The sequence below is a fragment of the Nelumbo nucifera genome, chromosome 4 (genome assembly GCF_055504915.1).
Source record: "Nelumbo nucifera cultivar China Antique chromosome 4, China Antique-T2T, whole genome shotgun sequence".
In the NCBI taxonomy this organism is placed as follows: Eukaryota; Viridiplantae; Streptophyta; class Magnoliopsida; order Proteales; family Nelumbonaceae; genus Nelumbo; species Nelumbo nucifera.
In genome coordinates, this window is record NC_142652.1 from 20,088,291 (window position 1) to 20,100,961 (window position 12,671).

A 12,671-nucleotide genomic window follows, 5' to 3' on the forward strand; every position below is an offset into this window, starting at 1 on the left:
AAAATAACAATTTTGATATAAAATAGAACTGATCGATTCTTAATTTTTCCAATCCAACCATCCAGTCCAGTCCGATTTTATAAACCATGATCACAACAAATGCGAACGGGAGGTGTGTTAATGCACTTGTCATTTCTAATTAACAAAGAATGCATATAGGGCAACATTATTTTAATCATAGTAAGATTGATGACTATTGGACAAAATTCCACTTCTTGATGATGGAGGTGAAGAGCATTTTCTAGATCGTTCACATTTTGAGCATATCAAAGCAGCTTTACTCTAAGACAGAAAAGGTTTTAGGTGTCAACGAATAGACATTAGATAAATATGCATTAGCCCTAATTATTTGCATTTAATGTGTTAAAAACATTAATAAACAATAAAAATCATATTATACAATGTGAGTTCAGTTTTGCTCCTCACACCGATCTTATAACACTCACGGCTGTGCATTGGAAACATCTATGCACCCTTTATGTTTCAATTCATGGAAAATGTTTTCAATGCACGGATGGGAGTGCTGTGAGGTCTGTATGAGGAGTAATTTTGTGAGGAGCAAATCCGGATTTGTACAATGCAATAGAAATCATTAGTTTAAACCATGTTTGAAAATGTACCAATACAAATATGATATTTTTAAATATAATTGTAAATACAAATATTTTTGCTTTTTAATAAGAACTTGTAACTTTACAAATAGTATCAACACCTTTGTATGATGCTATACGTATAATATTTTAAAGATTATTGGTCATAATTTGCATTGTATATATTTGTATTTACACTCTTCTCAAATTATACCTAGGCTCAGTTTGGAAGGAGTACAAGTACAAATATATACACTATAAAACCTTGCATTTTGTATCTATTTCACTATTTGTATTGTTCATATTTGTATTTGTACTCTTTCCAAACTGAGGCCAAGGGTTTGGGAGGAATACAAATACAAATATATGCAAAATAATGCAAAAATACAAGGTTTTGTAATCACATGAGTTTTGTAATGTATTTATTGTCCACATGTTATTTGTGTTCCTTGTGTATGGTGATTATCTTGACCAAATGTAAACAAACGAAGGAATTGAAAGCCACACTGATGAACTTTCCTTTCTACAAACAAGCAAATAAAGAAAGACAATTATGGTAATGCTGCTTGCCGTTTGGCTTCAAATGTTGATAAAGAAATTCACTACCATTTAAAAATAATCTTAATATAAAGTAAGGATATTGGGCTAGTTTTAATGGGCAATATTTGCTTCAAGAAGGAATAATAGCTTTAAGAAGGATAGCATTTTCTTTGTCTTGTTCCTGAGGTGAGGGGTTTTACTGCAAGCAAAAACCTTGCACACACTTTACAAGTAGGGGCATCCAACCATACATTGGGGACATCTTCCTATAAATTTAATATACATGTATGGGAGATATTCCTAATGTGCAACTGAGTACAGTGTGTGTGGAGTTTTTGCTTGCAATAAAAAACCTAATCCAACTTATTTGTTATACTTTTTTTTCATGTGGTCTTCACATTAACATGATTGTAACCCTGATAGGGTAGAAAAATATATATTTGGAGTCTGGATTGTCTTCCGCTGACCTCACAGCATGTCCTGGTCGCACATCGGAAACATATCCCGTACATGTATTTATTACTAGTAGGGACACGTGCGATGCACAAGATTTGTTAAATTAAAGATAAACAATAGAAACATGTAAGAGTATACAATTGTTTTATATAATAATTAATAATTATTTATATTTTATATACTACTTTTAATAATTTTTTTTAAAATACAAAAATAACAATAATTAATTTTAAATAGGGTTGTTTATCAAACTTAGGGATGGCAATTTTCCCCATTTCCCCGATCCCCGTGGGAATTTTCCTCGAATGGGGTAGGGATGGAGATGATTTTCCCATTGTTAGGACAGATATGGGGAAATTTTCATCCCCGTTGGCGGGGATGGGGAGAGCACTCCCTACCCCGCGGGGACCTAGATCCCACCCCATGGGATCCCCGCTAATATATATGTATATATACACATACGTTTATATATGTATATATGTACACATATGTCTATATGTTAATATTTTTTAAAATATGGTTGAATATGTTTGAATCTTTTCTAATAGGATTGTAAATTTTAATTATTTTATTTTTATTTTTTAAATAAAATAAAAAATAAAAACATAATGTTTGACATTATAAAGAATCATGGGAGTGTGGATCCTCGCGGGGATGAGGATAACTTTGTCCCCGTTAGCGGGGATGGGGACGGGGACGTGGACGTGGATGGGGATTTTTGTTGGGACGGGGATGGGGAGAGGCTCCTCATCCCTGCTCCACCCCGTTGCCATTCCTAATCAAACTAATGAAATTGACCAACCTGATTTCTAGTATTTCTAGTCAACTTTGGTTCAACAATTTCCCAACCCGACTAGGTTGGATTTGTTTCGCTTTGGCCATTTATAGAACAACCCGACCATAAATATATATACATACACACATATATATTTTAAATATATTTTTTAATACGGGAAGTGGGAAAATTCTAATATTTCTTAGGCTAAAATATTTTATATCATAAATTTAATTTTTTAAGTTTAAATCTTTTGAATCAACCAACCAAACTAAAAATTGACCTAAACCGATATAACCTGAGTGACTAACTTCCCAACCTAACCAGGCCGATTTGGTTGGCTAAACAACCTACAACTAACCGAACCAACCCATGAACAATAGTTTAATCTCCAATAATTCTTAAAAATTTATAGCAAAAATACACAATAAATTAAATTTAAAAAGCTAAATAATAGTAGTTTAAACTCCAATAATTATTGGAAATTTTCTATTAAATAAGAAAACAAAAATAGATGTATACATAATTATTGAAAATATATTTATCATAAAAAATAATAAATAATTACTGAAATACAATAAATATTAATTTTAGTATATATAGATTAAGTTTTTAAAATTATTATTAATAAACAATAATTTTATGAATTAATTGGTATAAATGAAATTAGTTATTTATTGAAATAATATTATTATTTAAATTTTAAAATGTTAATTACTTGTTGAATTTAATAATCAATAAAACTATAGTAATATACATAGTTTTGTTATTTTAAAATCTAGTTTTGTTAAATATTTCATTATTTAAAATATGTAGTTATTTAACTAAATACTTAAAATCTTAATCTATTTATTATAATTGAACATTATTCAGTAACTATTTAAAATATATTATTAATTTATTTAAAATATTAATTTTAATATTTTGTTATTTAAGATATTTAGTTATTGAAATATTTAAATAATATTCATTTTTAATGTTAGATTTTTTATTATTTGAATGACATTTAGATTGAATAATCTAGAAAATCATAATTTGTATTGTTTGTACACATGATGAATTTTGTAAAAATATAAGATTACTAATAATTAGAGATAATTTAGGGGAGAAACTCAACTTCGAAAAAAGTTGGGGATAGTGGGGGTGGTTGTTTAGGGGAAATTTTAGGATATTAGATTATTTAGGTTATTGGAACGTGTGTGTGGTGAGAGAGAGAGAGAGAAGCATACCTAATTTAGCAAGACCTGGCCTATAGGGCTCAGGTGAGCTCCTTCTAGTTGGGCATGCAGGGCCTCTATGTTTGCCTGCATTTCATGCTTAGATAAGGTGACCTGATTTAGCAAGACTTGGCTCATCGAGTTTAAGGCTATGAAGGAAAGATAAGCAGACATCAAAAATAGAGATCACGCACCTGAAGGATGCACCAAGTCATCCTTGTGCCGACATCAGCAGTAGGATCGAGCCCACTGTAGTACTACAAGTCATCAGGGAGAAGCATTCCCCTCCCCATTTGTAGAGCAAATAGAGGATTGGTGAGATGGCCAACAATTGGAACGTCGATCATAGTGAGAGGGGTTCGTAGTGTGCTCTTCCAGGACGACCTTAAGGGATGGAAAGGCTGGACCTATGGTGACCTGAGTGGGCTCTACAGGCATGGGGTTGCCACCCCCTTCAAGGTCAACAACCTCAGGCATGTGCACGGCAGGCCTCTCCTCGGCACCAACCGATGAACCCTCCATTAACAAGCAAACCGAGGAGTTAGCCACCCTTCTCTTCTTCTTTAGGGCCTCTTGGTCACTGTCAGGAAGCAGTACTTGCCATCTCTGAGAAGACACACAAAAGAAAAAGTAAGTTAGTCGAGTTAGAAGGTAACCTCCAATATAAAGATAAATTACGATTAGGATTACCTACTTATAGGACTTAAGCAAGCCCGAGCGAGCATAGGCTTGACCAAGAACTGATCTATCATTAACTACTAATGTATAAGGCATTGGACCTCAACACTCAACTCTTCATCGAAATCAACCTCGGAGATCTTTCTCACCTTACGTCGCCAAATGGTGTCCATAGGCTAGCCAACCTCGGCGGAAAGACAAGTAAAAACAGTAGGGCTCATTAGGAACCTTCATTATACTACACAGCCCCGATAAGGCATCTATGTCCAAAGGAAAGTTAAGGTGGTAGCTAAGAGAAATTGTTCCCATAAGGGTATGGATGGCATTCGGGTGGAGTTGCCCTAAAGAAACGTCGTAGAGAGAGAGAGAGCACCTCGACAATGAATGGGTGCAGAGGAAATCGGAGGCTACTGATTAATGCCTCCTTAAAGATTAGGATGTGGAGTGCAGATACTAAACCAATGATTTCTTCCCTGCTTAGCTCGTTGGGACCGAATTGGGAGTTGGCCTCCGGCTCCTACCAAGAAGTTGAGGCCCCAATATGGGAACCTCGCCGATCTCATGCCAAAGTCCCTTCCTCGGCCCAAGCAGAATAAGAGGACCCCCCCCCCCCTTGACTCACTCGAGGACATGACTAATAAAGGGAAAAAAGACTCACTAGCTTTTTGGAAAATAGAAATTGACATCGCCCAACCGAATTGACAACAATCTCCAAATAGAATTCTCCTCCAATTTCTTGTCCCACTCCCTTGCCAAAAATCTCAAAACTGTGCGAATGGGCGCGAAAAATCAACGAATGAGGCGACGTGACAATAGATCGACGATCGAGAAGGTCACACTGCTTGCGAGCGAATTTGAATTTTAAAATTTGCGCACCCAATTTGAAATTTGATATTCGAATCTTGTCGCACACTAGTCCTCCTTTGAGTTGATTTGGGTGGATAGGCCGGGCGATTTGTGAGCTGGCCGAATGAGTCACCACAGGCCAAAGATTGACAATGAAGCGACTCCCTTTGCCAAACCGACATCAACTCAGGAGTGGGGGGCAATTGATGAAGGGTGATTTGACCCTCTAGTAATGTGATGACATGTGGTACCTCAAAACAATAAGTTGGCAACTCAACACCACATAAGTAAACATTGGGAAAGCCTTGAACACCTCGCACCCGTCTTGAAGACCTTGGCACCACCTCGGATAATCGAACTACAAACAACCAAGCAAGACGTCACGTCAACATAACAAGCAACTTGCTTCCGCAGACCTGACCTGAGTTCAGATAGCTACCTGCCTAACGTGTCGAACGACCTCCTCCATGAGCAGGATATTGTCTCCAACTTCCCCGAGATCACGATGCTATGTTAGAGGAGTCGGTTATCACCTTACCCATTTTGGACGTGACTAGATGGACATTACCCGCTTATGCGAAGTCCATCTTTGGAAGTGAAACTACCTTTGAACTAGACGGACCGAAGATCTTGGATGCGGTTCGTGAGCCTCAGCAACTAGCCTATATAATGGCATCCTCATTCACGTAAAAGGTACACGTGTGATTTAGCTCTCTAAGCACTCTAGCTTTGTTGTGTTCCTACAAACAATTACTAGTTCGCTGACTTAAGCATTAGAGTGCCCACCCCGGGTCAAGCAACTCGAACACTCTAATCAACTCTTTCTTGTAGCTCGGCAAGGCGACCTACCCAGTTTAGCATCTGAGCTGTCTACCAGCAGGGAGTGTCAGATCGCGCACCATATCTATTGCCCATCCCTATTTAATATTCAAGAAAACTTGCCCCATTCGAAGTGGGGTAGGGTAGGGCCCTAGTTTTATAGGAAAAATTGCCATCCATACAATTCTAATAATTTTCTATAACTAATTAACTAACAATAAATAATGATATTTTATGATAATTTCCCAAAATTATTGTTGATTAGAAAAAATGTATATATAGTAAATTAGTTATTTACAATAACAATAAATTAATGTAAATTATTTACTATTAATCAAAGTGGTGTAATTATAGTAAATTAATGTAATTTTGGTAAAATAAATTAATTTTAATTAAAAGTAAATAATTTGCTGTTAATTAATGTAAAACCAAGTATGGTTAAAGTCAACCAAGTGGTCTAGACTGGTGTGGATAGATTTAATAATTTTCCTAAATTATTTCGTAATTATTTCCTAAAATTTTTAATAATTACTTAGTTGAATAATAATGGACTATTACTTAAATAGTTATGGATAATATTTGTTTTGTAGATTAATTTCCTATTTTTTAATTATTATTTATTTAATAAATTATAGATTATTAGTTAAAAGTTTCCTTGAATTATTTGATAATTGTTAACTATAATTATTGATTTTATAAAAATATTAATTGACCAATGGTTAGTTTTCACTAATGGTTGGCTAGTCAAACAATCTCCAACCGAATTGAATTGCCTAGTGAACACTCCTAATTTCAGCTTAATTAATAGTCTAATCTCTAACAAATAACAATAGTTCAATCTTCAATAATTATTAAAAATTTATAGCGAAAATACATAATTGCTTAAAATATATTTATAACGAAAATACAATAAATAACTAATAAAAAACTTTAATACCTCTAAGTTATTTAATCTACTTCCACTATTGCAATAATATTTATTTTTTCATTTATTTATATCTTATATTCTTATTAAAGTTATTACAAAATTTTGTTATTTGATCTATTTTTTGTTTTTAAATATGATTTAGTATTCGATTTTTTTATATTGAAAACATTTAAAATTTGTTCAAAAATAGTATATAATATGTAAATAATTATTAAAATGTATATAAAACTTAAATAATACCCTACCTCACCCCGAACGAGGCAACTTTTCTTGAATCTTAAATAGGGATGGGGAAGAGAAAGGGCGGGGATAGGGGAAATATTTTTTTTCCAATTCAAGGACGAGGAAGGAATGGGGTTTGTATATAATTCCCCAAACCCAATGGTAAATTAGTAAAATATTAGTACTTAGTAGATTTAATATTGACTTTTTAAAATATCTCTAAGTTTTACCTCATATTCTTATAATCTAGGTTCCCACAATTCCATTTATAAAATACCCCCAATTTGTCATAATCCAATTCCTAAAGTACCCCAAATTCCCATAATCCTATTTGTAAAATATCCACAAATTAGATTCTTTTTAGGTGGTTGCCTCAGGTGGGGAAAATTTGGGGATTCCCCGACAGGGAATGGGTGCCTTTTCTCCAACCCACCCCACCACCAAGGACGAGGAGGGGATGGGGTAGAGTGTCTTGACTAGGGGGCGATAGACAATGAAGGGTGTCACATCCCGTGCATCGCATAGGCCCCGCTAGTTATAATTATTTTTGTGCTTTTGATAAATTTTTTAAAGTTATAACCTAATTTTGTTATTTAATTGATTTTTTGTTTTTGAAATAATATATAAGATATGATTTAGTTATTAATATTTTTTATATTTAAAGTATTTTAAAATTAGTTATTTATAATATTATTTAATTATTTAAATAATGTCACAATTTAAAATTTTTAAATATTAATTATTTATTAGATTTAATAAACCATGAAATTATAATTTATACTATTATTACATAATTTTGTTATTTAACTATTTAAAATTTAGTTATGTTAAATATTTCATTATTTAATTAATATGTAAAGTATTTAATCTTTTTTGTTATTTAAATTTTATTTTTTAGTTATTATGTAGTTTTAAATATTTTATTACATAATTATTTAAATATTTTTAGTATTTTGTTATTTAAATAATTTTGAACAATCCATAAAACTATAATTTATATTTTATTGCATAATTTCATTATAGAATTCATAAAAATATAAAATTATAATATTTTAGAGTTATTACATAATTTCCTTATAATATTTAAATAGTTGTTAAATGTTTTAATTAAACCTTACTTTAGATAGATATAGATGAAAAGTGGGGGAGAGGATAAATATGAATTAGGGAGAGATAGAGATAATTTAGGAGAAAGTGAAGGAATAGTTAGTTTCCTAATATAAAGAGAGGAAAAAGGAGATAAGCTATGTTAGGTGGCAACTTCTAGTGCTTTCTAGATGAATCTTGCACCCTTTATAGAATTGCGGCTTTGGGTAACGGAACAAAGAGAGGACTGCTGACATGACAAGCTCTACTTTGTTATATCTATACTACTTATAAAAGTGCAAATGAGGAGGTATTGGCTTTTAGGATTTTTCTTTACTGAAATACCCCGCCTCTTGAATACCATTAAGTACATTCAATTACCTATCATTAAGTCTCACATTTAAGTCATTAAATAAATCACATTCTCTCTCATTGAATACAACATTTATACTTTTGTTTATTATCATTACACTAATAAATCCATACACAATAATTATTAATATAATGAAATTTTATATTTTTTAAATAGATATAGAAATGAAATCATATTTTTCATCTAGGTGGTGGGTAAGTAGTTCAACCATTTGGGTCAAATGGATAATTACATGATGTCATAAATAAATAATACAAATTTTGAAATACAAAAAAATTGTTTATCATCATTAAATTCCACTAATAAATCCACACACAATAATTATTAATAGAATGAAATTTTATATTTTTAAAATAAACTTATAAATGAAATCATATTTTCCATCTAGGCTGTGGGTAAGTATTTCAACCATTTGGGCCAAATGGATAATTTCATGATGTCATAAATAAATAATACAATTTTAGAAATATAAAGCATGCAAAAATATAAAAAAAGTGGACAAATTTCCATTATTATATATTTGTCATATTAAAAAATAGCTATGCTAAAATAGACATAATTTTATTAATAATGGACATCAAATATACAATTTAAAACCGATTGGAAATTAACCCATCTTCCTATCTAGGGGTGGGTTAGTGGTTCAACCTTTTAGGTCAAATAGGTTAACCCATGATGTATAATTAAAAATATTTTTTTAAATAGAATAATACAAAAAATATGAAACAATTTTGGGCATATCTATAATATTATATACTAATAATATAGACAAAAATAAGTATGATAAATAATTTATCAATGATATAAATGAAATGCAAAAGTTAAAAGCAAATTGAAAATAAAACAATTTCCATATCTAGATGGTAGGTAGGTCAATGATCTAACATTCTATGTCAAATTAGTTAATCTATAATGTCATAACTAAGTAACGAATATTAAATACATACATATATAAACTCAAAGAAAATGTAAGCTTTGTATAAAGCATTTTGATACAATTCTATTGTTATATATTCACCATATTAAACAAAAAATGTGAAAATAAGAATTACTTTTATTGATGATGAAAATGGAATTCATGATTTAAAATCAACCGAAAAAGCAAAATGGTTTCTCCATCCAAGTGGTTTGTTAGTGGTTAAACTATCCATGTCAAATCGATGTTATTATTAAATAATAAAATACATAAAATTATAGAAAATGTATAAATTTATCAATAATTGTGGGTACATTCTATATATTATATATTCATCATATAAAAAAGTGTGATTAATGAGAATTATTTTCATTAATGATAGAAATGAGATAAAAATTATGATAAAAAATAAAAAGCATTAATGTCTAACACATGACCCGACTAACCATGTCAAATTATTTAATAATTTAATTAGTTAGGTTATCGTAGGCAAGTGGTTTGATAGGGATGCAAATAGATGAGATCATATTTGAATTAGGGTATATTCAAATCTGATCTGATCCAAAGATTCGACCAGATCTCATAAATATTGATTCAAATCCGAATCCGATCAAGATGTCGGATATTTGAATATGATACGATTCGATTTATTTTTTTTTTAAGTAATCAATTATTAAAAGAAAAAGAAAAACATGATAGTTAAAATAAAATACAAAAAATATAAGTATTTTCTCAACTATTTCCATCATGTAAAAAGTTTACATAAATGCAATATAAATAACATATTTATCAATAAATAATAAATAGCATATATATTATATATAAATAATATATATATACACTATATATATAAATAATTGATTTGACCACAATATTAAAAATCGATGTTCAAACAATATATTGGAATAGCATTTCCTCTTGGTAAATAAGTAATTTGTATTATCTTATAAATTAAATAATAAAAAATAAAAATATAGAATTTTTTATAAATTTTATAAGAAAATTTGAACATGCATTAACATTACATATTCTTCATATTAAACAAAAATATGTTTGAAAAATGGGAACTATTGTTAGTAAATATAGAAATGGCTAAAATACAAATAAAAAATGAATTAATGTTTTAATCATAGTCCATTTTCCTGGTTAAGTAGGTTAATGGTTCAACTAGTAAGGTCATTTGATTATTGACTATTATCATCATCATTTGATACTATCACATGCAAAAATAAATGCAAAAATAAGAATTACTTTTATTGATGATGAAAATGTAATACTTGATTTAAAATCAATCAAAAAGGAAAAAAATGGTTTTTCCATCCAAGTGGTGGGTTAATGGTTCAACTATATATCCATGTCAAATGGATCAACACATGATGTCATTATTAAATAATAAAATACAGAAAATTCTAAAAAGTGTAGAAACTTATAAATAATTTTGGGTACATTCTTTAATATTATATATTCATCATATAAAAAGTGTGATTAATGAGAATTACTTTCATTAATGACAGAAATGGGATAAAAATTAGGATAAAAAATAAAGAGCATTAATGTCTAACACATGACCCCACTAACAATGTCATATGGTTAAATGATTTAATTAGCTAGGTCATTGTAGGCAAGTGGTTTAGTAGGGATGCAAATAGATCGGACTGGATTTGAATCAAGGTATATTCAAATTCTATTCGACCCGAAGATTTGATCGGATCTGATAAATATTGATTTGAATCTGAATCCGATCAAGTTGTTAGATATCCGAATTTGATACGATCTTATTTAATTTAAAAAATAATAAATTATTAAAAAGAAAAGAAAATATAATAGTTGAAATAAAGAAAAGTACTTTTTCAACTATTTTCATCATATGCGAAGTTTACAAAAATGCAATATAAATAATATATTTATAAATAAACAATAAATAACATATATATTATATACAAATAATTGATTTGGTCACAATATTAAAAACCAATATTCAAACAATATATGGGAATTGCATCTCCTCTTGGTAAATAAGTAATTTTTATTATCTCATAAATTAAATAATAAAAAATAAAAATATAGATTTTTTATAAATTTTATAGAAAAAATTGAGCATGCATTAATATTATATATTCTTCATATTAAACAAAAAATATGTTTGAAAAATAAGAATTATTGTTAGTAAAAATAGAAATGGCTAAAATACAAAGAAAAAATGAATTAATGTCTTAATCATAGTCCATTTCCCTGGTTAAATAGGTTAATTGTTCAACCAGTAAAGTAATTTGATTGCTAACTATTATCATCATCATCATTTGATATTGCTACATGTAACGCACATACACTTTTACTAGTATATATATAGAGAGAGAGAGAGAGAGAGAGAGATTCATTGGAAAATGTTCCCAATACATGATGGGATGTGGCTGTAAGGTTGGTGTGAAAAGCGCTTTATGAGGAGCAAATTGTTGTTAACCATAATTTATTTATAGACTTTAACAAATTTAAATATCCAGGTGGACATCGTAAAGAATTATTACCGTGAATATTCAAAACTTCAATTCAGGTGCAAAGTTTCTCTTCTTCTACTAGACTGGCCTAGAGCTCGGGTCCATGCTTAGCCTGCGGGTAATGACCGAAAGGTCAATTCCAGGCATGTCAGCAGCGAACCAAGCAAAGACGTCGGCATTAAGTTTGAGGAAGCTTACTAGTTCGGACAAGTTCTCCGAGGAAAGGCTGGACCCAATGTGAACTACTTTTTCAGGCTCATCCTTGTCTAGGGGAACCGAGACGAGATCTTCGGCCGGCTAGCCTCGACTCACTGGTTCCTCCCTGAGGTCGAGGCCCTCTAGTGGCAAGGTTTATTTGTTTTTCCCCTTCAGTGCTGCCACATAGCACTGGCAGGCGTCATGCTGGTCCCCCCGAACAACTCCAACGTCGTTCTTGGTGGGGAACTTGAGAGCGAGGTGATAGGAGGAGATGGCTGCCTGAAGTGCGTAAAGGGTTGGTCTCCCCATGATTGCGTTGTAGGGTGAGCCGATACTTACGACCAGGAACTCTGTCATCCTCGTCACCTGCTAGGGCTCCGTCCCTAATATAACTGGTAGGGTGATATTGCCCTCTGGTTTGACAATGTTGCCGGAGAAGCCAACTAGTGGGACATTGTTGGCTAAAGGCGCTCCAACGCTATCTTCATCTTCTCAAATGCTTCGTAGGATGTCGGCCGGAGAGCCGCTGTCA